Raw genomic sequence first — 27,903 nt, 5'->3', positions numbered from 1 at the left:
TCCGTCTTCCAGGTTTAACCCCTATTTATTTGGCTGAGTTTCTAGCGGTGGTTCTTGCACTGCACAAGCTCCCCAATCCTTTTTCACCGACTTTAACGCTTACGGGCTCGACATCTTTGTGTACTTCCCTATCTGCGTCTAATGAGTCGCAGTTCGTACATTTAACTTTCTCATCCTTCTTCATGTTTAATTGATTAGGATTGATTGGGTTTCTGCACACAGAAGATGTCAATTCAATGAATCCGCTGATGTTTTAGCGAAAGCAGCCCTGAGGGGTCTGATCTTTGACCTGCATCCAACCTGTGCGTTCATCATAACAGCACATTTTCGTACGTATATTTTATTCGAGAATTTAGCACCTCAGCACTCACCTCCCTGGATGACTTTCATCACCTTTTATTCCCTTGGAGGAATAAATCCTGGCGGTCTCGCGAACTTAAGGTTTTCTTCACGCGCTTTCATTGTCGTGTTCCTCAGCAAAATTTTTACCTTACAGGCCTGGTCTTTCAACCTCTCCTTTGTGCCAATATTGTGCTGAGAGAGAAACAATTGAACATTTTTTTGCTCTTTTGTCACCGATACACATCGCCTAGAAGGCGGTTGTTTGAAATACCATTACAGAAACTTAGTTAGCGCTTGTCTTCAGCTGGTATTCTGCCTCTTGGCGCGTCTATGCTGGGACATACTGTTGGGAATGTTTGCTCTGCCATACAAAATTTTCGTCTAGAATCAAAACGTTTTTCATTATATCTGGTTGTTATAATTCTTCGTCTAATAAATTCAAGATTCCTTTTGTTATTTCTAAATATATTTTCTTTTCTTTTTTTTTTTTTTTGTCTAATTTCCCAGATTTAAAGCTCAGCAAGTCCTCCACCATCTCTGTCAGTGAACCTGATTTGCTCAAATTTTTAAACTCATTTCGGCAGTATGGATGTAAGAAACTGTAATCACCGCCTGCAGGTCATGGCCAATACCCTTTTTGGTTGTGCGCCATATTTATGAAGGCAACAAGAACAAAATGGCCAACATTATCCTGCATGCAAAGCGGCCGCCCGCGCCGGTTCGGGTACAAAATGGCGCCGTTCCTTTGACAGCACTCGACTAGTAACACCGGTCTTTAGCAGGCGAAGGCAAGAGGTATGTCAAAGAATATGACCACCCTAACGGTGCGATGTTATAGGCTGTACAGGCTTGCTAAACTGAAATTGCAGCTTCCCTTGCTTTCGCGCTGTGATCGGTTAAACAGAAGTAACCACTGCCAATTTTATGTTATTCCGTATTCATCTCCTAACGGGCCCGCTGATTTCATCACTCGCCCAGTTTTCGTTTCCTCATCTATAATAGGATAAAAATTGGCAAAAAAAGGAAACCACAAAAATAGGCCATGGTTTTCAGCGTCCTCGCTGACCAGTCATAAAAATAAAAACAAAATCGATGTACAAAGGGCTCTTAGCTCCCACGTCTGCATTGCGCGTCGTTGCCTGCATCCTTATTCGAAAATATCAACAAAGCTAATGCCATCAAAAGTTTGAAGCCCACCGCGGTGGCTCAGTGGTTAGAGCGCTCAACTTCTGAACTCAAAAGCGCGGTAGCAATGTTAGGCTGCGGCTACCTCTTTTCGATAGTCGAAACTTGCGGAGTCCTTCACTACTGCGTTCCTCATAGCCTGAGCCCCTTTGGGACGTTAAACCATATAAACGAAACCAAACCAAAATTGTAAAGCTTATTATTTAATCTAGTGGTTAGGTTTTTCTGTTTTGTTTGTTTGTTTAGTCAACAGGAAATCTTTAACTGCGGGCTACTTTCTTTCTCGCATGAATTCTGTGCTGCGGTCGCTATAGACATATATATTTTATTTAGCTGTCTTGTCTGCACTTCATGCAGTTCACAAGAATGCCGTGCCAGTACAGCGCTAGTTCCTGCGACGCGAGCGCAGCCTGGCACTGGCGCTTTTAGCGCAGCGGCCAAATGCATCGCAAAAGTGCACCATAAATCCATCGCAGATGTGGAGAAATGTGCGTGAAAGGCAGAAGACTCCTCAGCCAATCAAAAGAGCACGTTAACCGTGTTCCTCCGCGCCACATGATCTGCTCGCGGGGTACTCAGATGTGGTGGGAAAATATCGTAAATAATGTATCGACGCTACCTGCGTACCGAACACGCACTGAAAGAACATTCGGATGTTTTGGAATAGCATTGACATACGCATTATGCTGCTTCCGCTTTTGCAATTCAGGGTATGCAAGTGAAGGTGTAATGATAACTTCGGCCTAAATGCGCCATCAGGTTTTTCGAACAGAAGCCCCCCTTTTTTTTTCTATATTTTCTTTTTCAAAAAAGTAAAATCCCTTTTTAGGTATAGAATCACCACTTGAAATAAAAGAGAAATCAAATTGACCGCTCGTGTGACTTGCTAAGTGAGATGAGGCAAAACGATATAGTCAGACGCCAATGACAAAGGAACGTACTGAACAAAAAAAAAAAAAACTAAAAAAGTAGGTGACGCTTAAGTTCCGCCTTTAGTGTATGACCTGTCGCCAGTGGTCCTTTGGGGTGCATCCGAACTGAGAAATTTATACTGCGAAAAGCCCGCCTTCGAACGTCACACCTAACGTGAGCCAGCATTTAGATGTTTGGTTGCAAAATGTTATTTTGCTATATTTCAGGTAAAAGTTGTAAGCTGTAAGCGTTGCGAACTTGTGTACCTTCATGACGCGGCTGAGGTCGGACCTTTTTCGATGTTCCGCTGAATAAAACGGCGCGCAAATGATGCCGCGAATACAGGACTAGGCTGCAGTAAGCTGTTGCTGCGCCGTCGGGTGGTACTCGCAGGTTATATAAAAGCGTCGTAGTGTGGCACTCTAGATAATACCTATATTACGTGTTGCCCCTGAAACGGTGTGCGGCTTGTGTGCGTAGTTGGAGCGTGCCAGTTCGTGCGTTTTCGTATAGGGCGCCAGCATTACGCCCACAGGCACTGCCTTATCCTCGGGAAAGAACGCTAATCCAGGTCGCTAAGCTTGGTTTGCCATAACTGCAGATTGCGGCGTAACCGTGATATGATTTAACACGTGGGCTAACTGCGGTTACAAGGTTCATGCCCTTAGCGACTGCGCTAGCTGTCAGGCCAGCAAACTGTTTACTAAGAAAGAAAAAAAAAAGTAATAATTTTAAAAGTATTTGTTGCACCCTCCGACGGCATTCTTAGCGCTAAAAAAAAAACAAACACACACGCACACGAAAGGAAAGGAAAGACACGGGACAGGCGCTGCCCCGTATCCTTCCTTTTATTTCGTGTGCGTGCTTCTTTTTTTTTTTTTTTTTAACGCTAAGAATGCTGTCTGAAGCTGAAAACCATCTAGCCCGTCTACAAGTTCTTTTAAACCACCTGTTGCACACGTGGAGCTAAACTTGGATGTTTTGTAGCTTGGAACATCAGAAATAGAATGAAATAAAACAAGTTTATATTCCAAAATTGTGTCGTGAGAGATTCGGACAGACGGTGGCGCCTTTTCCTCCAATAAGAAACACTCTGTCTGTATGCCATTTATATACTGCGTCACATTCTGCTACGTGAGAACATCGCCTCTGCGCTCAGCTTTAGTAATGTAGCGAGAACCTACTAAGATGGAGCATAGGTTGTGTTTGACTGTTGCTGTCAGCGCCTCGACTTGTACTAGGCCGCTTCTTCGGCTGTGTTGCCTGGAATGCTCTAGGACTTGCATTTCGTGGAGCACTTCATCCACACAAATTAGGTTTTTGCACATGCGCTGCAAGTTGCCAGTAATATGCTTATGACTTACCGGACGGTTCGACTATTTCAGCACTGCAAACGGATAGGAACTTTCATTTTGCCAGATGCATGGTAACCCTAGCCTTTATTGCTGTTTCGCTTCGCTAGTAAGCCGATATTTCATAAAGGGAGGTATGGCTGAGCCGGATCCCATTGCAGACGCTGCCTCGTCGCGTGAGATACGAGCACCTGACATGTTCAGTGGTGGCAGGGTCACAAATCGTGGCATGTTGCTCTCTGAGCATTTGCTTCGCTCCGTCGCTAATGTAGCTGGCACGTCATCCATGAAAGCTTTTTTTAACCAGGCGTGACTAAACGATTCGTTGTAACGAAAGGAACTCTTTTTGCTGCGGACCGCTAACTTTAAAACTATCCAACTACCACTTTTTTTTTTTCTTTTAATTTCCAACTGCAGGTTGGGAGGGCATGCTATAGCCAAAAAGCAGTCGCCGGCTGCTTGAGAGTGCCGATGACCGCCACATACATCATTGGAGGACACAGCGGAAAACGCGTCTACATAAAAGAAGATACAGGCATAAAATGGCAGCCGGAATTTCAGGGCAGCGAATTGGTAGGAAAAGAAAAAATAAATCAAAACCAGTACCAAAAAAAAAAAAAAAAGCCATGTTCAAAGAGACTTCGAGGTACATTTCAAATGTGCTAATATTCTATAGTTCTGAAGTGGAATCTTTGTAAATAAGTCTCTGAAATTATTTGTTGGATTATTTTCGATTATGTTCGCAATTTCGATTATGTTAAAAAATGAGAAAAAAAAACCAGCGCAATCATCCATTGAAAGATACGTGTCGTTCAAAGCTACAGACGAGAACTGCGGAGAGGATGATGTACACAGCAGGTGGCCATAGTAGGTGTGGACACACAGCTAATATTTGTTCCCGACACATCACAGCAGATACACCGCCTGCCTCATGTAAAACCCTTATCGCTCTGAAACATATGTTAAAACAACAAAACAAAATTATAATACTGCCACTTTACAGGACTGTTTTCATTAACTGAATTGTCATCCCTATCATCATCTTCATCACTATTGCTTCTATCATCTTTATAATTATCATCTAAATGCACCGTCATTCTCATCGCTATTATCATATTTACGCTACAAATGGAGAATTACGACCTGTTTCATACGAGCCCAGCGTGGAGTAGGGATTCGCACGCTCGGCTGGGAATCTGAGGGGTATAGTGGCTCCATTTCCGGTGGCGAGAGATTTTTTCCTTTAAGGGCGAAAGATGTTTTCTTGTTTCAGTGCACGCCACGCACGAGTCAAGAAAGGCCTTAAAGGGAAGAGGCACCTACTAATCGCATCGCTCTGAAGCCACTACGCGAAAACTATTATTGTGAGTTCTCAAATGTGCACGGAATATTCCGCAAGGTGGTTTATCTGAAAAGAATGAAGACACGCCTAATGCGCAGTGGGCTAAGCAGACAACCCGCTCATGGAACGCGAGTGCCAGCACCTGTAAGCCATGCAGGCACGGGACTAAGCTCGCTGGACGGCACGTGAAGCGCTTTTCTCGCGCCGGTCCCGTGCCACAGCTCTCAGCACGCTTTGTTCCCTTTTCTGTGCTGACGTTAAGCTCCTCGCTGCTATTCGACAGGTCAATGTGCGTTCTAATTAGGCGGATGATTCATTCTGTTCACAATTCACGCCACAGAAGAAGCGCTGCGTGCACGACGGGAGTCCAGAGTCACGACCCTACATGCTATATGGGCCATTATCACACCTCACCCATGCGCAGCGATCGAACTTGACCCTCTGCCAGCGTCGCCGCCGTACCTGCTGAATTGACTTCGGTCGTATGCGGAGGTCCTTCGGTCAGGGTTGGGAGCGAAATGAGGATGGAGTGACTTTTCGATCAATGGAACTTGCAGTGACAGAGGGTACGAGATCGAAATGAATCAGAAGTAGGACACGCTCGGCTCTGTGGTCTGTTCCCTCATTTTCATCACCTTTCGTGTCACCCTCGCCTGCTCACTTCCTACACCTAGTGAAGACCGTTCGGTGTGCGCTTTCGCGGCCAAATGGGCTACCTAGGCTGTGGGGTGCAGCGGGCGCTCATTTAAAGCCATGTGTAACGAGCGCCTAATATCAGTGGAGTGACTCCGTTTCTTCCATGGGGACGAGTGTTAACAAGGTTTGATTTTTATTGTCGTCATTTAATAAGGGGGCGCTTCGCGACTCTGCCGTGGCTGCGAGCGACGGCCGGCAACGATTATGGCTCGCGCCCTGGATTGCCGCAAAATTGCGTGCGACGTGAAGCTACCACGTCAAACTTAGCGGTCACTTCGCCAGAATGACTGCCGACGGGCTCGTAAGGAACTCACTGACTGGAAACGAAGCTCGACGAGTGGCCACGTCCGTGCGGGCGCACCAGTCGCAGTGACGTCGTGCCTCCATTCATTTGGGTTGGTAGAAACTCAACGCCGTGTGTTGATTCTGTGCCGCGCTGCTTGGCACTTGAAGGCCTGCTGTAGAAGTGGGCTGGTTTTGCCAAAATTATTTACGTCATATATGCTCACCGTTATGCTTGTACGAAACTCTGTAATTGCGAGACCGGCCGTGTAGTGAAGGTCTTTTTTTTTTTTTTAAGTTGCTTCAGCAGATTTGCGACACGAAACGCCACACATACAATTCAGCCAGAATTTTTCCGCATGTTCGACCCCTCGGTACCAAGACGTAGGCTTTCAAGACCGTACTTGCTCGATTTCCGGCGGAAGCAATAATAAGGGTGCCACGCTGGTCCTTTTTCTCCGTCTTCTTCAATTCTTTTTTTTTTTTAAGGTGAATGGAGCAGGCAAATGTCCGTACGCCATCAACCGTGCTAGTTTTTGTGTGGAGCTTAGGAATCCCCCATGGGTTGCTTTATGGGGAAATTACTGCACTTTAACGAGATATTCGTTTTTTGTTTAGACATTATGGAGAACTCCGATTCCTTCAGATTAGATACAATCGACTTATTGGTTTCATAAAAAAAAAAGCGTGATGAAGTCTCTTGTGCTGAAGTCAAATGCCACGCTCGTCAAAGGAGACCAGGAAATGTACTTTTCCCTCAATTCGCGGAAAAAGCAAGTCGCATCTCCCTTTAAAGTAGACTATGCGTGCATGAGGACAAAGTTGCACGCTTTCCATTGACGCCCCAAGCTGCTCTCGCTGCTCGATTCGCCTTACTCTGGAAAATATGCATGTTCTTCTCTCAGAACGTGCCTGCTAAGTTTGTTTTCTTTTTTCGTCCTACTTGCGCCGACGCTGGAGCACAGTTTGTGCCGAGCCCATTTAACAACGTACAGGCGCATTTTGCATATACCCACGGTCGCCGACGTCGAGTGAGCTGCACTATACGTACAGTTAGATTACTGCACACTTCGAAGCACTGTTGCGTCACAGACATCCGACACGTGACGCTACAGTCGAGTTTCCTGCCTCGACGCTGTCGTTCGAAAGTGAGACTCTCTGACGTCTCTCTACCAGGATTGCGTGTGAAACGTACTTTGCCCTTACAGGGTAACGGTGGGGAGTAACGCACCGCCTTCGCTCTTTCTCTTGCCGAAGATGCTTTGTGACGTTGAAATGCGTTCGATTTCGACGCTGACTTTCTTATGCCGAATTAAAATGACGGTCCGAGGAATCGAAGAGCTGTTTCGAATGGCGATTTGTATTCAAGTCCAGGATTTTAGTTGACCGTAACGATATGGTCTCTACGCTCACCAAACACATATTTCTCTTTCGGGGATTCTCATAGGGATAATCTTGGTCGTAGTGCACCATTAGGCGGCTTATCTCGGGCAGGAAATAATGCTTGACTTTATGGAGAGTATAGATAAACATAACTGTTGCTTTAAGGAGAAGGATATGACTGAGGAAACTGCAGTGAAAGAACGAAAATATTCCTCTCCAGAACACTTGGGCCACAAATGAGTGCAGAAAAATGGAAGCGGAGGACTGAAAAGGTTAGCGCGAAATACGCGAGGTAAGAAAAGCACCCAGTATACAAAAACTAGAGAGAGAGACGAAACTTTAAAGGGAATGTGTTACTATTTCTTTTTATATTTGACGAGATTCAGACGCATGAAACTTGTAGTTTAAGAATACCAAGCTATTTCGTACCTCAGTTTAAAGCGGTGACGAAGTCGTCCATTTGAGACGATGTTGTGTCTTTTTCTCATACCGTCGGAGGAGCGAGGAGAAAATCACAGTGACGCTATGGTTTGTGATGGCTCACATTTCCTGCCTTGTGCCTTTCCGACTGCTCCCAACGATGTTTCGCTGCTTTAATCCTAAGTGACGTTGGTTTTTCTCTGATCAAATGTTTTTGAGTTAAAAATGTATCGCCTCATTAGATCACGTCATCATCAGGTTCCATACACGCCGCTATGCAATGCGGAGAAGCCTAACGCCGCCGCTTTATACAGCGATTACGCCATCTTTTAAACGCTAACACAAAAAGACTGCGCCTGCAGCAATCGCATGTCTGGCCCCCTTTCAGACTCATCAACTTCCAAAACCTCCTCAGTTGCCCGTAACTAATGACGGCGACATGGCAAGGCCACTGGAAATTGTGCACGGCTAAAAATCAGACGTATGCGCTAAGAGACAAGATGACCAATTCCATGCAGATAACTGGCTCAGGCTATTTTTAGATTTTATAACCTGGTAGACTGACGTGATTGATAACTGGTGGCATTTTTTTAATTGACTGAATTGTTCAGAAAAACTTGATCCATGTACCAACGGCCATGAAAAATGAGGCCTTTGACAATTGGCAACGATGGCGTAGCATTTAAAAACTTGTTAACGTTTTTTTAGGCGCATCCATTACTGGCACCCATTACGAAAACATTTATCTGCATCGACATCATCATGCTGATGGTCGGCGCAGTCGAATGGAATCGAAGAGCTCGGGCTGCTGTGTCTTTGCAGTGATTGTCATTTTCTCGTACCGTATCACTTATCCCGATATTCGTATCAAAATTGTGGGGCAACATTTCATTGCACAGCGTTCCGGGTGGTGTCAAGCATTTAAGGTCGCATATGCCATAACGCACATGCATCTGATACGTACAAGGTATTTACTAAGGTAATCGCTAACGGAATAAGGACAACCTTAAACTTCAATCGACCAAATGATCAAGCAGGATTTCAGAAAGGGTACTCTACTATCGATCAGATCCATACCGTCAACCAGATGAGAGAAAAATGCTCGGAATATAACCAGCCCTTATACGTAGCATTCATTGATTACGAAAAAGCATTTGACACAGTCGAAACCTCGGCGGTCGTACAGGCATTGCGAAACCCGGGTGTAGATGAGCCGTATGTAGCAGCCATAGTTGTGCATAAAGAAAGTAATAAAATTCACATAAGGAAAGGTGCTAGGCAAGGAGACACGACCTCCCAGTACTGCTCACAGCTTGCCTAGAGGAAATGGGAACAGTTAAGGATAAGGATTGATGAAGAATATACCTTAGTAATCTCTGATTCGCTGATCACGTCGCCTTGATGAGTAACTCAATGAATTAATTGCAAAGAATGATGACCTAGACAGGAAAAGCAGAAAGGTAGCCTCAAATACACACTTGTGTATTTATGCTCAAGTATTCCTGATGGGAGGTCCCCCAGACAGTCTTACTTCGGGACCTCCTACTGTACAAACCTTTTTATGCACTTATGATTGATTTGTATTTCATTTTAATAAACCTTCAAACTGTGAAAAAAAAGAAAAAAACTATGAAAAATTTAATATGCCCAAGACTAAGGCAATGTTCAACAGCCTCGGGACTGAACAGCAGTTTAAAATAGGTAGCGCAGCACTGGAAGTGGTAAACGAATATGTCTACAGGACAAGCAGTAACTGCAGAACCATGAATGGAGATAACTAGGAGAATTAAGTTAGGATGGAGCGCATTTGGCAAGTACTCGTAGATTATTACTAGCAACTTACCGGTATCGCTTAAGAGGAAAGTATACAACAGTTGAATCTTACCTGTACCCATCTGTGGCGCTGAAACGTGGAGGTTCACGAAAAGAGTTCTACTTAAGTGGCGGACAACGCAGAAAGCTATGGAACAAAAAATTGTAGGTGTAACGTTAAGTGCAGAGTGGGTCAGAGAAATAACTCGAGTTACTTACATTCTAGTGGAAATCAAGAAAAAGAAATAGGCAAGGGCAGGGCATGTAGTGCGAAGAGAGGATAACCGATGGTCGCTAAGGGTAACAAATTGAATTCCAAGGGAAGGAAAGCGTACCAGGGGGCGGCAGAAGCTTAGGTGGGCGGATGAGGTTAAGAATTTCTTGGTGGTCAGGTAAATGCAGCTGGCACAGGACCGGGTTAATTGGAGAAATATGGGAGAGGCCATCACCTCGCAATGGGCACAGTCCGGATGATGATGATGATGATAATGCCATACATCTGCTTTTCAAGTAGGAGGATATAGCTCGAGATAGGGATTAGCACCGGCGACATATTTACGTCCAATTGTACGCCTTCAAACGGAGGCTTCGGGGATTGCGGCTTCCAGACGCCGCGTGAAGCATGCGCGTGCAATGTGCAGATATACAGCACATATCGAAGACCTCATCGGCGAGACTATACAGCTTTAGCATTACTACACGCAAGCAATCTTAAGTGTCTACGCCGAATATTTCGCCCTGCCGCGGGGGTGCAGCCACTGTAGTGGTTAAAGCTCTCGACTGTTGTGCCCAAGGATGCGGGATCGAATCCTGGCCGTGGCGGCCGTTTTTCGATGGAGGCGAAAAGCTAGGCGTCCTTGAGCTGTGCGATGTCTGTGCATGTTAAAGAACCCCAGGTGGCCGAAATTTCCGGAGGCCTCCACTGCGGCTTCTGTCATAGCCTGAGTCGCTTTGTGAGGTTAAACTACATAAACCAAACCAAACCGAAAGTTCCTTCAGCACGTTCGCGTACTGCTTCACAGAACTATACCGTTAGAATTGACATTGCAGGAAGCACCGCTTTTACCTTCTAAGGAAGGAGTTGAACCTGTTGTTATGGGGCTGAAACATTGTTAGATCTGAAAGTGACCTAGTTTGGCCGAGAATTTTTTATATAATCTATAGCTTTAGTTTCTTATCCGTTGCAAAACATTCACGGTTAATCCTGGGATTCTGGTTGCTGCTATAGTGCATGAAAATTATTTTTCGGAAGTAAATGTTCGCAAAGACAGATTTGAACGTTTTATTCTCCGCATCTGCGGAAACACAGCGGAGCACACCATTCCAGCTTCGTTCAAGAAGCTTGAATAAAAAAAGATTTCGGAGTTGCAGGGGTTAGTCACTGTCTGTCGCCAAAGCTTGCACACATGTCCTCATTCGGTGAAAATGTATATCGGAAGATGGTCTCTTATCATTATATAGAACGCCAGGTATCGCCTTTTTATATTTATGTCAATGAAAAAGACCTATCAGAGTCATTTTTGTGCATTATGACATGTTTTGCAGTCCGACAAGGTAACATGACTGTCTCTTGCAGTCTTTAGAGAAGGTTCCCTAGGTTTTAGTACATCAGTCTTGATATCATCCCAATGTAATAACTTTAAATTGGTTTCATTCACGCAATTTAATCAGATATTGAGGTAAGTAAAGAAAATAATAAACTGAAATTTAGGTCGTCGGTAGATCACGTTGTGCGTGTAATTTTTCGACATCAAAATTAGGCCTTGAACATCCCCAGTCAATAATGCTTTTAAATTCTAGCTAGTTTTCGATGGGGATTTTGATACGGGTCTGGGCACTCCGATGTGTTAGACGATTGGGAAGGGCGAAACAGCGATCATCACAACCCCAGCTTTGCTACGCCGTAATTGATTCAGCCGCCGACGAAGCGTCGATGTCCGCGCTGGCTGCCGAGAGCGGCATTGTGGATTCGAGTCCGGTCGTATTTGGCGGAGGTGACATGCAAAAACGCCAATGCTCCGTGATGTGCTTCGATGGTCTAAACAGTTACTGAGTCCCACACTATGCAGCTCAATCGAGGGCGTTCTCCGCAGTGGGACAGACTTGCCACGCGTCTTTGATATACGTTCAGCTGAGATGACGACGTGACGCACATGAAAAGCAAGCGCAGGAGAGATTGAACTGTCGTAATACAGCTGACGCCGGCGTCAAACGCGCACAGCGCTCGTAAACATAATTCCTGCCAGTGCCGATGTGCACAGATATTGCGAGCTGGCGTCGCGCTGGTGCATGGAAAAAAGAAAAGATAGCTTTAATTTTTTGACCCTTGCTTCACAGCCCGACGCAGAGGTCCGCGATAAACGGTGCTCCTAAAATATAGACCGTTGCGCAGTTCATCCGAGCGCAACTTGACCGCCCGGGATATTCAACACCGAGCCTCGTTTTGAAATCAGGAGTCCTTTGGCGAAACACTTTTGCCTGCGCAACTGTTGCATTGCCCTTCAAGAGGAACGCTCTTCGTGTTTAGACTCGCTTCTTAAGTGGCACACTATACTCTAGGGCAACGCAAGTTTAAGCACCCAGTTATTACACTTAGTGTGCACAGCAGCCTCGAACGAAGTTACGACAGCTGGGAGACAAGAAGTGTACTGGGTCTAAGCTGCTAATGCTTGACGCAAACGTTTTCTTTTATAGTCCGTCTTAATTTGCTGCACTATTCTGAACATTTCATGATTATATCACATCCCTGTGCGAGTTTTCCTGATTTGGTATTATTTGTTCCCGACATGTTTATCTCAATATTTTTCTGTCCTAATCTTTCGTTTGTTCGTTGCAAGGTTATATAGGTTATCTTTGCGTGTAGCTCAGGGTTTGGCCGCTTTTCAGCGCAAAAACACTTGTAACTATTAAGAAACTGAACGTTTCCAGCTTAAAGCACATGTGTCAGAGGCGAACGTTGCTCTCTGTTTTCTTTTCAGTTTCAGATGTGCTAATTATTCAAGGAGTAAAGCACTTTCGAATTTAAAACGAAGGGAGACGGCGTTAGGTCGACTCATTCATCAGCACTCGCGGCGATGTTCGTAAAATATGTGTGCTGCAGCTACTGCTAGAGAACTAGAAACATTAAACAAAAAGAAGTTTGGTTGAGAGAAGATTCAGTCTTCTAGGCAACTTTCGATAGGAGGACGAACACTCTTATAGAAACGTTGGCTAGCGGACTCAGGCTCACGCTCCGTCCTTGTAAGTACACTTCCTTGTGGTCAAGAGGCCCACCTTCTTCGTTGTCCAGAGAAATCGCCCACTGGATTCATTCACGCTGCCTTCTCATACCATTAAAGGCGGAGCTTTAGTGTCCCCGAAATATTTTTGATATTGACTGTCTTGTGGCGTTGTGTTAATTTATTTTGCTGCAACTTGCTTTTTCCAGTATGTAGGGATCGCGGAATCAGGCCTGGTGACGGGCTGCTGCTGTCAAAAATAAACCAAAACCGATTGGTAATAAATACATAAATGTAGCAAGGACAATAGCCTGCTTGAGACGCTCCATTTTAACGCGAGTAGACCCCCGCGCCTTTCTGTTTTGCTGCTTTTCAGGCCATGCGCTGCTATGCTAGCGGCGGATAATGCTCTGTAGTGCTCTTTTCGCGCTTTGTTTCGAGTGTATTGGAGCAGTGCTCTTATGCGCAGAGGTCATTTGAAATAACTTTAAGCTTTTGTGATCTACCCTCTTTTTTTGTGCGTCCGTGAGCATTCCGAAACCGTCCCTTAAATCTACGTTCTTAATTGTGCTAAATTATCTCGAGACACCAGATGCTGCGCATGTTGTCACGCGTTACCGCATGGCGAAAGAAACTTGTCCTTTGACAGAAGCCGCAGCATCACTGCATGCGCGCATTAAAGGGAAACATGAACAAATCACGCTTCGACAACGATGAAAATTCAGCAAATCTTAATCGCTCTGAGCTGGGCACAACGCGTTGCAATTATTTTCCGGCAAGGAGAGAGTAGTGTTCCCGAACTTGCATGCTGCAATGCGGTGATGGTGGTGGTGGTGAACACGTTTGTTGAATCTTGAGCCTTATTGACTGTTTTGATAGCGGCGCGAAAAAAAGGAGGAACCGATACGCACGGTTTGTGTTTTCGTTTTCTCTTTCGCTTTCTCTCAAAAGTGCCACAGCCTTGGCATTCAGTGTTTGGATATGCGTACGTTCTTGAAAGATTCCGTTACCCGAACCGTGGTTGCTCTTGTTTCACGAAAGATATCCGGCGGCGCTCAAACACCACGCCGCCGCTGCAGGCGATAACTATGAAAAACTACGGCTCGCAACCCTGCGGGGCGACACACACTGCGTCAAATAACGCGCACGTCAGCAGGCGCGGGGTCGAATGTCGCTAGCGTAAAGTGCTGCAGCTATGTGCGGCCTGTGCTGCAGGCAGGCCCGCAGTTTCCGCTTCTTCGTTTCCACCGCGAAGCGGGCTGTGAACATATGGAACGCCTCCGGTTTTCACAACGCTTGGCAGCCCTGAACACCTACAGAGTGAGATGCTTTTTTTTTTTTTTCATTTAATTTGCGTTTCTTCGACAGTTATTGAGGGCAAATCTCGCAGTTTGGTCCGGTTCGTCGTCGCTCAACCGTGAATCGTTGAAATTCGACTTCACGGCCTGCCGCCACTATCTCGCTACACGAGCTATCTGCTATCTATTGTTGTCGTCAATTGCACTGCAGAACTATGCGGCGTGCAGCTCGTACGCAAAAGACTGGTACCGTGCGCAGCGCAGAATAAGTTCAAAAGAATATAATCTGGCGTAACATTGTTTGTTTTCACATTCGTGTCTTCGTTGACTGGGGAACAACGAAGCCTCGTAAGCTTGAAAAGTTCGGCGTTGAAACACCCTTTTATCGCAGTTCCCTCCCAACGCGACACACTGCAGTCGACTGGAACGCACTGCGTGATCCACACCGAAGGCCTAAACGAAAGCTTTCTCTTCTTTTGACTTGAAACTTCATGCTACAAATCCTTCCATTCTCTGGAACATCTGTCTGTTTCGGAAGGTTTAAATATGAGCTGACGGAATACGTACTTTCCTCGTGCCAACAGTGTGCTGTCTGCAGGCATTATCACTCGCACAATTACGTCGACTGCTTGATTTTGGCTTGCCGAGCGCTCTGCGGGCGATTTTTCGCTCATACTCAATTCTGAGCTGGATTCCAGCACTGCTGCCGATGCACACACTGACATCGTGCCGCTCGTTTGGATCATCTTGGAGTTTGAGCAGCATTCACACTCTGCCTTCGGAATCTGTCTCGAATTAATAGAACGGGAATCATCGCCTCTATTGACATGCTGTTCCCTATATATACAAGTGATAATGTTATGAGTGACTGAACTGCGTTCCAGGGCGTCATCAGCACGGAAAGACAGGAAGGCATTTTTGTCGAAAGCATCCCTGTTAAATTAGGTCACTTCATCTCAGAATGCAGGTGTGCTCACACGTCAGCTGGCGAGATTTGTTTTCTTCGAATGCATTTGAATGGGAGTGATTTCATCTCAAAACTTAGGGTTCCGCGGTGGCTCTTTCCTAATCAGCAGACTCGACGGCCGCATTACAAATGCTGCATAAATCGATTCAGGGCGTAACAGGCACAGCGTTCGAATACTCTCCACTTCGAGATATGTAACGGCACGCGCTCATGGCAGCTTTTTCTTGCATAAATGAATATAACTGCAAATAACTTGCAATATGCTAAACAAAAATCGTAAGACCACGAAAACTGCCAATAAAAACGCCAACAGGACCCAGCTATCGCTAAAAATCGCCTCTCACAGTAGAACGTTTTGGTTTGGTTTGTGGGGTTTAACGTCCCAAAGCAACTCAGGTTATGAGAGACGCCGTAGTGAAGGACTCTGAAAATTTTGACCACCTGGGGTTCTTTAACGTGCACTGACATCGCACAGCACACGGGCGCCTTGCTTTTCGCCTCCATCGAAAAGCGACCGCCGAGGCCGGGATTCGATTCCGCGTCCTTGGGAACACGAGCGCCGTAACCATTGCGCCACCCCGGCGGGGTAGTAGAACGTTTTGCCTGCTGAACAATGTAAAAGCCCGCCACATTTTTCCCGCCAAATAATGTAAAATCCTGCTAAATTTATCGAGAAAACCGCTGACATGGCAAAACTGCTGGTATCCGTGCATCGATCGGTGCGTCTCGGCGCAGCGTACTTCAACGTTCGATCCAGACCTTGTACAGTACCACCAAGCTGCACGCTACGCTGTTCCTCTAACAGGCCAACTATGGAGGAAGGAAAGCTCAGAAGGTGCCCTACTGAAAAGTTTGGCATCATTTTTTCAGTAGGGAGGCCATCTTGTCTGGGTGTCAGCAACGGCATCGTTGTTGCATGAGCAATTTCGAAAACTACTCATGCTGCTGCCTTTCTTTTTGATCACTGCCCGACGTTCACGCTGTCCCCAAGATGGAATTCAATGCAAAGCTGCCTTAGTTGTAACATTTAGGAGCCTTGTGTATCATACGTGAACTTGTGCTCGGCGACTAGGATCATGACGACAATCGCTCGCGCCGTCGGCTAAAAAAACGGCTGCTGTTGAATCAGTGCATTCGCGCTGTTCGTTCACTAGGATTAAATACGGCGTGCGCTGCAGAGCGACCGTCCGTGTTTAGTGCGGATATTCGGTGTTTGTGCGTGGGTGCGTGCCACTTACGCTCACTTGGCTAGGGTTATACTCGTCGATACTTCTTTCAGTAAACTTGCACAGCTCCGGCGACCGTATCTGATGGTGTATATATAACTACCCGTTTTTATTTTACGCCATAGAGCTTTTGTTTTTACATTATCCGGGTAGTTCGTGTATGTTGTTTTCCATTGTTTTGTATATAGAATCGCTTTGAGCTTTAACTGAACTGGGCCATTAACTCGCGACTACGATAATCAGAATGTAAGCATGCACGTAATTTCGCCATTCAGGCCTCCTATATCAGCATCAGGGACGCATTCTACAGGCGCAAAATGGCGCGGGCAAAAGAAACGGCGAACGCTGCTCATCGTAGCCGGCCGTTATAACAGCAGTGGCGATTTTGCCTTTAGAGGTTGCTTAAATACGCTAAATTACGATCAAGAGAGCCAGGACGATGCAAGACGACGCAGTGTAATGCATTAACTGAAAGCAGCCGACTATCTTGAACAAATTTTTCTCGATTATTATAGCTTTACATGCTTTAATAACGGCCAGAAACCAAGCGCCCGCTTGCGCCAGCGTCTCTCTATACGCCGGCTTACTAGCTGGATTTGAATCGCGCGGGGCGAAGAAAAGTAAACAAAGAGTACGCCCGTACAATATTGGCAGACATGGCAGTGCTTCTGTCTAAGACGAGAAGCCGGAAAGCTATATGAGGAGGAAGACCCATGGGGAAAGGGAGGTTGGCACTATTTACCATGGGGCATATTCGATTTTTCAGTCTCGCACTACTTACTGACAGGCCTTGGCTTCCTCTGTGACAGGAAATAGCGTCATCGTCACATGTTCTGAATTCCGGAGGCTGCTTACAGGCTCCCGCCGTTGTGTGCACACGATGCAATTCTTTCGCAATGACGCCGCAAGCATCTCCAGCATGCGTTTGTAGTGCTAAAGAACAACAGCAGAGGGACGAGTAAATCGATGCTTTTAGCGTTCGGAGTGCGATCTGCCTGAAAGATCCACTGAACCGGCCACCAAGAAGCCATTGATAAACGTGTTCAGTGTCTAGAACAAATCCTTTTGAGCATTAACCCAAAGTATAACTCCTTGGAACAAAGCCGGCGATTTATTATTTTAAAAAAACAGCGTTTTTTGAAATTCGTGGGCAGAGAGGTCGTCGCTTCGCCGTGTCGCATGCAACTATTTCCTTAAACCGTGACGTTATGGATGAGTTGACTGGCAACATGGAGGAAGGAAACAACTTAGGAGAGAAAAAGTTTGGCGGAAGTGACGTCAAAATTTAGGGTTAGCCAAGTCGGGCCATTAGCAACGGCGACGCTGTTGCTATGAAAACTCGGGCCACTAGCAACAGCGTTGCTAAGGGCCCTAGGTATGTCAGCGTCGCGGAGAAAGGGTAAAGGAGGAGAAAAGACGTTGCAGCGTCGGTCGCGGCGCGGCCGCGCCGGCTTCAAAAAAATGACGTCAGGGCCTCTCCTAAGCTTTCCTTCCTCCATGACTGGCAAGGCTTGCTAGAAGCTGCCATTCGCTGCGGCCACTGCAGCCATTACGTCACGGACACACTTCCGGTAGCTGCGAAAGTTGTCTGCTCCTGCGCTGCTCGAACTATGTGCGGGCTGTTGTTACACATCTCGCCGCCCTTATCGGTTAGGCGGCCATTGCCCATCCAGGGGCCGAATTACGGACTCCGCTCACAAGTTTGTGAGCGTGACGTCAAAATTACGAAGCTCTGACGCAGCCTTGAGACGTCAATCGTGACGAGTATGCGAAATCGTCCAATTACCAGCGACTTTTAGCGTGGCTCCGCCCTAGTAGTCCCGAATCCTCGGCAAACGTTGATGCCACAGTGTGGCACAAAACTGAGCAGGGACCGTCTCCTAACTTTTTCTAACACGACGCAACTAATACGCAATAAATAAAACAAACAAAGGTTTATTTTGGCAAGATACTATTTTTAGTATTGATTAACATTGAGCTCAAGTTGAAGCGTTCTTAGTTTTGTAGTTATACTTGCTATTAGGTAACTTTTGTTGCCGCGAGGGTGCGCGGGCGGCGTCGTGGCGTGCACATGGCGGCCTGCAAGCAAACAGCTGATTCCCCGAGAAGGTGCTGCTTTTTTTAGCGTCGTCGGTAATCGAAGTGCCGTGCAAGTGCCGTGAGCATGCTGAAAATCTAATAGAATGCAGTCGAAGTTCAGGGCCTGCAGCGATAAAATTTCATGGAGCGCTTGACACGGAAATGGACAAAGACAACTTGCGAAGGTGTTTTCGGTCGGCGCCTACTAGTATCGATGAGAAAAGTGCTGAAAGTGCAACGTGCAGGCTCCGTGGTTCTATTTGTTTCTCTTTAGGAAATACAAAACGACTGTGAAGCATGTAGTGTTGGCCAAAATCAAGCTCTGTCCTTGCATTATCATCTGTTTGTATGTAGCTGGATAGTTTAGGAAAGAACATGATCATGGGAATGCTTCCACCCCTGCCGGGACTGAACCCGAAGCCGTCATTCACTGCAGTGCCACCGTGACAGGGCTTTCGATGTAGCTTTCATTGTAGTGTGCTCTGTATTTTTTTTCTTCGTTCTCATGACTGAGTTGCTTTGTTTTTGAGCGATACCTTCTGCCCACACACCATTTGCTTGATGCATGTGATGTTTTTGCACCAGTTTATATACCTACGGGATTTTCTGTGTACGCTACAATTACTGTGAGCACTAAAACTCGCAATATTATGCATTCAATTTGTCAGCTTTACACTTTTTAGCATTAAGCAAATGCTTTCTATGCGTCCTAACAGTATATGCGGGCCTGTAGTCCTGGAAGGTTCACTAATGGAGACTACCTTTATGCAAACATTGTACATAGCACTACTTGTGTCATGTTTCTGCACTGTTAACTGCTATACTTTGTTTACTGCTTCTGAAATATGCCAAACCTATGACAACTACTATGCAAGCCTGTAATCATTAAGCAACTAATATTTTGTGTTTTGCCTCTGGGTCGCAGTTTTATGCACAATACTTTCATTTCTTGCTTCTGAAGTATATCAGACCTGCGATAAGTACTGTGCCAGCTTACAGGCTCTAAAAATTATTCTTGTGTGTCCTCTCTGTGTAGCACAATTGTGCAGCACGTCAAATAACTGCCGATGCTATTGCAGGAAGTTGGTTTCGCTGCTGCATATTCAAGCGTGTGAAATGCTGCAGGAAAATAAAGCTGCACAGTGGATACAGGTGCTTCTAAAAAAAACTTCTGTGAGGACTTCCCATTCCGATAGGCATCACAATTGGTGCCTCGTTGTGAAACACTTTAATTATGTACTCAAACACATGCACACACACACACAAACACCAACATACACGGTTGTAAACAACAGTGAAGGGGGGTGTACGAAGACAAATTTGACTTGACAGATGAGGTGTTTTAACGCATGGTTCGAGAAGATGCATCTTTATCACAACAGGTTTCTGCACAGACATGAAACGAGAAGACGCTGCACTTGGCTGCCTGTGATGAGTTGGTCAGCTTCGTGTGGTATATCACGGCCGATTGCTGTGCTGTGATTGACGCCAAAGCGGTTGCCGCACCATGGGCAGCTGTGCCAGCCTCTGGTGGTAGGTTCTGTGGAACAGGCTCACAACATGATTCTGTATGGCTTTTCACTAGAGGTATGCATGGCAATAGTGATCCCGCTTCCAAGTAGCCAGTGCACAGATGTGACCCTTTCTTGTCCAAGCCAGCAGCACCCTCCTCGTCTGCAGGCAGGCAGGAAGACATCCAACGAAGTTATGCAACAAGGCACATGCTACACGCTCTGGCTGGTAGAGGAACGTCTAGTATTTTTGCAAGCACTGAAGCGGGTCTTCAGCACGTCGATGCAGTTATCCACCATTAACCTTGTGGAGGTGTATGCCTTGTTCTATAACCGTTATGGAGAGTCCAGACCGGGATTCCATGGCACTGGCAGCCATGTCTCTAACAGGTGCCCCTTTCACCAGCATAACCGAAAATGGCACGCTGTTAAGCACATTCTTCGTCACATCGTTGTCGACCTCAACAGCCTCATAAACTAACAGCCTTACTGACGCAATGGAAGAGTCGCATGAAGTAGCTCATTGCCAGGTTTTGCTGACGATGACATTCATGGGCGTGCAGACAATGAGTGATTGAACGTTTCAGCAACAATGCTGTATGGACAGCCTTGCACTTCATATCGGTATAAATGATGTCCCATTCCTACTCAATACAGGCATCAAACAAACACATCCCCATCTTCGTTTCTTACGTAGGCATTTCAACAATGTACTAGTGTCTTATGTTTCAGCTTTTATAAAAGGCCAAGAACTGTAATACATGTGAGGCATGTGGAGCCTACCGTTAACTTATCTTGCAAACAGCAGCGCGGCTCAGTGTCGTGAATTCGACGACTCGTAGCAGGCCGGCCTCGACCTGTGTCATGCCTGTGTGCAGCCGAGAGTGTCGCCAGAAGAAAGCATCATGCCAAGATCCCACGTAGGGAGGTTCATGGCCAAAATCATGTTGGCATCTCATATCTGAAACAGGGACATCACAAGGCTACTCGTAGACGACCGATGTGCCGTCGACAAACCCGACGACGCCGGGTATGCTGCCGTGACGAAGGAAGCCTTTCTTCTCCGCCGCCCTAGCTGCACGCCGCCGCAAACGCTTTCGAACTGTCGGCTGCGCGAAGCCGATGTTCGCCTCGTTGCCAGTAGCGGCTTGGAAGCCACTAGCAGTTCGGAAAAAGCGCAGTGCACACATTATCTGCCGCCGCACACAGAGCGCACTCGGCCGCACACACCTATCTCAGTTCATCGCGTCGCACAGTCACTGTACTATATCCTTCTCGAGTAGCAACAAGCGTCGAAACATCTCACCGAGCACGTCAAACAGTCTTCGTACACCGTCCTTCGCCGATGATCGCGTCGGGGCGCCGCCGCTACCGCCTCACGAGAACGCCGGCCGCCGCATAGATCGCGCCATTTTCCCTTTGTGAGCGCTCACAAACAAGTTGTGAGCGGCTCGCGTCGCTCACAACTCCCGCTCACAATTGGCCCGTAGCCAACGTCATCACTTCAAGTGTGTTCATGACGTAAACAGCAGACGTCGATGATGTAAAGGACGGCCACTCCCGCCGTGTTGCCGCTGGCCAATAGGAAGATTGTGAGTGTGATTGTGAGTGTGAGCCGTCTGTAATACGACCCCAGTACAACAACCGAAGCGACGCAGTGATCGGCGGAACGAAACTGCATTTACAAATATCTTATATAACGTGGTTTCAGGAGTACCGGAGTGTCGTCCGACAAGGCGTCAACAGCACGGTCAAGCACCGCACGATGGCAGCACCTCCTTGACCGTCGTAAACACTGCCGCTGTGGCCCCTCCTTCCGCATACCGTACGCGAACGACACGGCGGATCGTGAGCACTGATGTCCGAAATAAAGCGTGCTAAAATTTGTTGGCGTCTGGAATACTGAGCCGAATATCAAGTATGAAGCCGTCGTGAGGATCGCTCAGTTCAGTTCAGTCGTTCAGTCGTGTCCGACTCTTCGTGACCCTATGGACCATGTCACACCACGCTTTCCGGTCTCTCACTATCTTCCTAACATCACATAACTTCATCTGCAGCGCCACGAGGATGCCATATAACCATCACGTTCGCTGCCTACCCCTTCTCCGGCGACCCTCAACCTTTCCCAACATCAAATATTTCTCCAGCGACTCCTCTCTTCTCATCAGATGACCAAAGTAGCTGAGCTTTAATTTTAGAATTTGACCCTCCAATGAGCAGTCAGGGCTTATGGTCGACAATATCGACTGATTTGATCTTCTGGCAGTCCAAGGAACTCTCAAGAGTCTCCGCCAGCACCACAATTCAAACGCGTCAATTCTTCGGCGGTCAGCCTTCTTCACAGTCCAACTCTCGCATCCATACATCACAACTGGAAAGACCATAGCACGAGTTATACGGATCTTGGTTGGCAGACTGTCTCTACTCTTTACTAGGCGGTCAAGGCTAACCATGGCTCTCTTTACCAGAAGCAGGCGTCTCCTAATTTCATGGCTGCAGTCTCCTTCCGGGATAATCTTGGAGCCCAAGAAGAGAAAATTTGTCACAGCTTCCACTTCTTGTCCCTTGAGGCTCCAGGACTTGATAGGGAAAGACGCCATGATCTTTGTCTTTTTAATGTTCAGTTTAAGCCCAAACTTCTCACTCTCTTCTTGTACGCGCATCAGAAGTCGCTTGAGTTCCACTTCAATTTCTGCCATTGAAGTGGTATCATCCGCATATCTAAGGTTGTTGATACGTTTTCCAGCAATCTTCACTCCAGCTGAAGACTTGTCCAGACCGGCCTTCCTCATGATGCACTCTGCATATAGGTTAAATAGGCAGGGCGACAGTATGCAGCCTTGCCTCACTCCTTTCTCAATCGGCAACCAATCAGTAAGGACCATGCCCAGTTCTGACTGTGGCCTCTTGCCCTTCATACAGGTTCCTGAGGAGACAGATGAGGTGAATTGGAACTCCCATCTCTTGGAGAGCTTGCCACAATCTGCTGTGGTCTACGCAGTCAAACGCTTTCGTATAATCAATAAAGCAGAAGTAGATGGGTTTCTGGAACTCTCTTGCTTTTTCCATGATCCAGCGAAGGTTGGCAATTTGGTCTCTAGTTCCTCTGCCCTTGCGAAACCCAGCTTGCACGTCCGGAAGCTCCCGATCCACATACTGCTTGCTAGCATGCGAAATAACATCACCTTGCTAGCATGCGAAATAAACGCGATCGCGCGGTAGTTGAAACAATCTTTGGCACTGCCTTTGTTTGGAATGGGGATGTAAACTGACCTCCTCCAATCCTGTGGCCACTGCAGGGTTGTCCAAATCTTCTGACATAATGTATGCAGAATGTTAACAGCGTCATGGTTGAGGTTTTGAAGCAACTCAGCTGGAATGCCATCAATTCCGCTAGCTTTGTTTTTAGCAAGGCTGGCTAAGGCCCATTCGACTTCATTCTTCAGGATGCCCGGCTCGAGATCAGTAATCACAACCGTCTTATGTTGGGTTTGCACATCGGAGTCCTTCTTGTACAGTTCTTCTGTGTATTCTTGCCACCTTTTCTTTATCTCTGAGGCTTCAGTGAGGTCCTTGCCTCGTTTGTCCTTTATCACGCCCAGCTTAGCACAGAAGTTTCCTTTGATATTTTTGATTGTCTTATACAGAGCTCTTGTGTTCCTTAATTGGCTGTTGTCCTCAACTGCTTGGCACTGTATGTTCAGGAAGGCATTCTTATCTCTCCTTGCTATTTTCTGAAAATCCGCATTGAGAACCTTGTATCTTTCTCCTTTCCCCATAACGTTTGCCATCCTCCTTTCCTCAGCTATTTGCAAAGCCTCTTCAGATAACCAGTTTGCTTTCTTGCATTTCTTTTGCTTTGGAACTACCTTAGTAGCAACTTCTTGTATTATATCACGAACATCAGTCCACCTCTCTTCAGGCTCTCTGTCTTCTAGATCTAATTCTTGAAAACGATTCCTCACTTCCACAGCATATTCTGATGGAATACTAGCAGCAAATTGCTGTTAAGAGCGATAGCCGTGATGCAAGCAGGTTTCTGCTCAAGCCAGCAGCCGCTGGTGCATTTCGGCTCATCCAATCTGCTAGTACTAGCTCTGCGATTAATGCGTCGCCAGAGTTAATCCTATAATTATTTTACTATGGCAGGATAGGATTCACAATAAGGCAGTTTCATAAGTAGACGATTTACGACAGCGTTGATCAGTTCCAAAGCGCTCACCGCCGCGACTTCGAAGCGCAACAATTCAGGCCTAGTGACGACTAGGGACGGTCACGCACGGCGCCGTCGTTCGCCGCGCTCGCGCGCCCCACCCTTGCGGTAATTGTGTAACGTACCTTAGCCTGCTCGCGGCATCCCGTGCTGCAAGCGTTGCAAAACTCGTGTACTTTCATAGCTAAGGCCGCACATTTTTTGACATTCTGCTCGGCAACAAGCCGTTCAAACGATACTGCAGGCAAGACAAGGCTTCAGTACGCAGTTGCTGCGCTGTCGGCCGTAATCGAAGACATCGGGCGGCACCATATTCTATACATCAATCTTTAAACGTGATACAGTGGGCAAATGAATAACTTTGTGAAGCAGACCCGCTCGTACGTTTCGCGCACTCGGGCGCCGACGAGTAGCCGCCACCATAACCTCGGTGAACGACGCAAACCGAGGTCGCCAAGCTCGGTTTGCGATAACCACGGTTAGTGGTGTAACCATGGTTTGGTCCGCCGTGTAACATGGGCTAACCACGGGTTCACGGTTACACTAACCGTCGCTGCGCGAACTGGCGAACTCCTCAGGCATGGCCTCTCCTAAGTTCTTTCCTTCCTCCATGTTCCCAGGCGTGTGCGAGCGAGGACGGGTTGACGCGAGTACGCCAGCGAGCGAGCGCGCGGCAACCGAAAGTTCGTCGAAGTGACGTATTTCTGGGCGGAGCTTTGAACTTGCTTGTATTCTTTATTTTTTTATGGCTCCCTTCGGCGTACGAGTTGAGAGGGAAAACTGGAAGGGTCATTTTTAATCGCCGATATCTCTGGTGTTGCTGAAGCTAGATCGAAACTTTTTGTGGGAGAATGATGGGTGGTTCAATATCTATCAGTGTTATGGCGTTGTTTACCCTTCTTGGTGACCCATTTCAGTGGACCTTTAATGCGAAGCGTTTGAATAAACTCAGCTTGGCACTTGGCATGCTTGCCGTTGCTGGTCGCGAAGTTTTCCCAAGGCCGAAGTAGCCCAACTCGCTGGGCTCGAAAGCAGACGATAGCGTTTGCAAAGGCATTTGCAAAAAGCGTTAGCTGCTCCAAGACACAGCGGTTCGCTCGCGATTCAGGCCTGCGGGCTGAAAAAAATGGCGAAACAGATGAACTTCTGATCAGCAAACAATCAGTGCTCAGGGCTCCGTGTGTAGGGAATTTCAAGACAAGAAAACGAAGATGCAAGACTCGAACGTCTTGCAGCTGCTTAGAGAGATTGTGTCATTGTTTAGCGCATGATATCGTCCGCATGAACAGTATTCAGAATGGGCACGGAGTCCAATATGACCACCGACACAGCGCTACTTTCCCGGCAGCTTTACAGGTGGACGGAGCTTCTGGTCTACCCGAGAAAAATCGAACGTCGGACTCGTCGGGTAACTAGGGTCAACAAAGAGTCCGGTACTGACCGGAACTGAAAATTGAATGTGCCCATGGTCTAGCCACCAAAACATGGTCGACAGAAAGTGGGATAGAGGGGCTTAAACAGAAACGGGCGGCAAGTCAGCATCGATGGTAACTAAGGGTATGTATTGTCACGTGACCGACTAAAATCTGACGAGACGCTAGGTGGCGAGGCGAATTACCCAAAATTAGGCTTTCCTTACTCCGTTCGGGATATGGGGGTTGTTCATTCCAAGCAACCCCATCTCAAAATTGTAGTAAAAAGAACGATCCTTTCAGCTAGTTAATTGTAGAAAAAAGTAAAAGGAGTGTTAGATTATTTCTGCTCCACATTGAAGTAGTGAACATTTCCACGCATAGAGTTTAAATTGCAACGCCGGCCATTTTAAAACAACCGGACGCTACTATAAGTGCCCACTTTTTTCGGCGCTACAGAAAGCTTGCTCTCTAAAGTGCTCGATTTCACAGCGGTTTTTGTTGCACAAAGGTTTTAGCGACAATTTTTCGATCAGTGCATGCGCGCGTTTCTATATGCAGTCCGATACTGAAAACCGTTTACGTTGTCAACGAGTGCGTTTGCCGCGTGGTTTTTCACTTAAAGCGTTGCCTTGCGCGTTTTACGAGGTTCCCAAACCGACTCAACCTGTGAGGAATGCCGTATTGGAGTGCTCCGGGTAATTTAGACCACCTGATCGAAATTACCCGGCCGTCGCGGCTCTGTTCGAACTCGCGTCCACAAGCTCAATAGTTGAGAACCTACTGAGCCAACGCAGGTGGGCTTTACGACTGTATGCGAATAAGTATGTGGGTAACTAGAGAGCACCACAGGCCGCTGTCGCTTTATAATCAAATGTTACTGTTGTCTCCTACCCCCCCCCCCCCCCCCCCCCTTAATTTTTTGTTGCCAACAGTTCGCAGTGCTTCACGGTTTTTGCAAGACGGCCGCTCTTTCACTTCCACAGAACTTCAATTTGGGCTCCCGGCGGATAGCAGGGAACCTACGACTCTTAAGCTATAACAAATTTAAAGAGAGAGAGAGGGGGGGGGGGGGGGGAGAGTCAAATAGAGCGAGAGGGTGAGAGCGAGGGGGTTCAGAATCTGAATCCCCTTCAAATCCTTCTAATACACTCAGTAATGACAGAATGTGTTGGTTGCGCTTCGGCTCAACAGTGAGCAGCTTTGGGGCTCATATTGAGTGGAAACTTTTTGCAATCCCGGCCTTTTCTACCGATATCATCTGCTTGGCGAGATGCATCCTCCAACATATAAATCGGCGATTTTGCATGATCACGTTCAAAACGAAGTAAGCGCTGTTCTTGGCGGAGGCCGTTGTTGCCGTTCCAGAGCTGGACTCATATCCAACAGCCTCCTGTAGCGCATGAATTTTACAAAGACGCTGGGAAGATGCAATGGCATTGCAACATAATTCCTCCAGTATAGTTCGTTAAATTTGGACCCGCGGTTTTTTTTTTTTTTCTTTTTGCATGACAGCATTTGACAGCAACGTGGCACCCGTTTTCTCCATTTGCTATGAAAGAATCGCTTGCAGTGAATAAAATATCTAAAAAAAACTTGACGAAGAAACACAGTTACGGACAAATGGAATGCTTACGAGAAAGGGCAGTATCTGGCGACAGAAACTGTTCTTTCAGTTCTCTGCTCGTCCTCCTCTCTTTCACAACCATTGCTACCTGCTATCAGGAATGTGCATAGAGCAAGCAGGCCGCCAGTGTTTGTCTTTAAGGCAAGGGAAAAAAGGCAAGGAAAAATAAAATAAATGATATACTGGAGCCATCCAATTCGTCTGCCGCCGGCGGTCCGCGACGGATGTGCGAGTCGACGTGACACTATTGAATTAGTCATATTCGGAGGAGCATTACAGACACCCCTCCCCCCAGCCATTCAATCTGCCGCACCCAACGTACATTTTGCAAAACGCAACGTGGCTTCTGACATGCGACAGTAAATCATAACGACGAACCTGGACCGGTGTGTATATACTTACCGCTACTACTAGAAGAAATTGTAACCAATATCAAAATGCGTTTTCGCCTGATGTCCTTTTTTTTTTCTCTTCCACTTTTTTGCCTGTAACTGGCCGCAGCTTTCTCCCATGGGCCGCTCCTACTATGTTTCCGTAAAGTGTTTATTCTGCTCGCCTTTCTGTTTCTTTTATTTACTGCGTCGTGCGTCTGCGATTATGCTCCGGGCCAGTATCGGCGAAGAGGC

At 46.8% G+C, this 27,903-nt stretch overlaps 1 protein-coding gene across 6 annotated transcripts in view; it reads left to right on the top strand.

The window, feature by feature from the left end:
• LOC146206691 (myosin light chain kinase, smooth muscle-like) overlaps positions 1-27,903 on the top strand; it is a 213,794-nt gene that overhangs the window by 23,954 nt on the left and 161,937 nt on the right. The window contains exon 1 of one of the 6 annotated variants that reach the window (XM_084591489.1): positions 14,132-14,264. The exons of the other annotated variants lie outside the window; for them this stretch is intronic. The gene's annotated coding sequence lies outside the window, so the exon portion shown is untranslated. Of the gene's footprint in view, positions 1-14,131; positions 14,265-27,903 lie in introns of those variants that run through there. 6 annotated transcript variants of the gene reach the window in all.

This window comes from Amblyomma maculatum, chromosome 1, assembly GCF_055883805.1.
Source record: "Amblyomma maculatum isolate TAMU_Amacu chromosome 1, ASM5588380v1, whole genome shotgun sequence".
Classification (NCBI taxonomy): domain Eukaryota; kingdom Metazoa; phylum Arthropoda; class Arachnida; order Ixodida; family Ixodidae; genus Amblyomma; species Amblyomma maculatum.
This window is presented reverse-complemented; position numbering and strand designations above follow the sequence as displayed.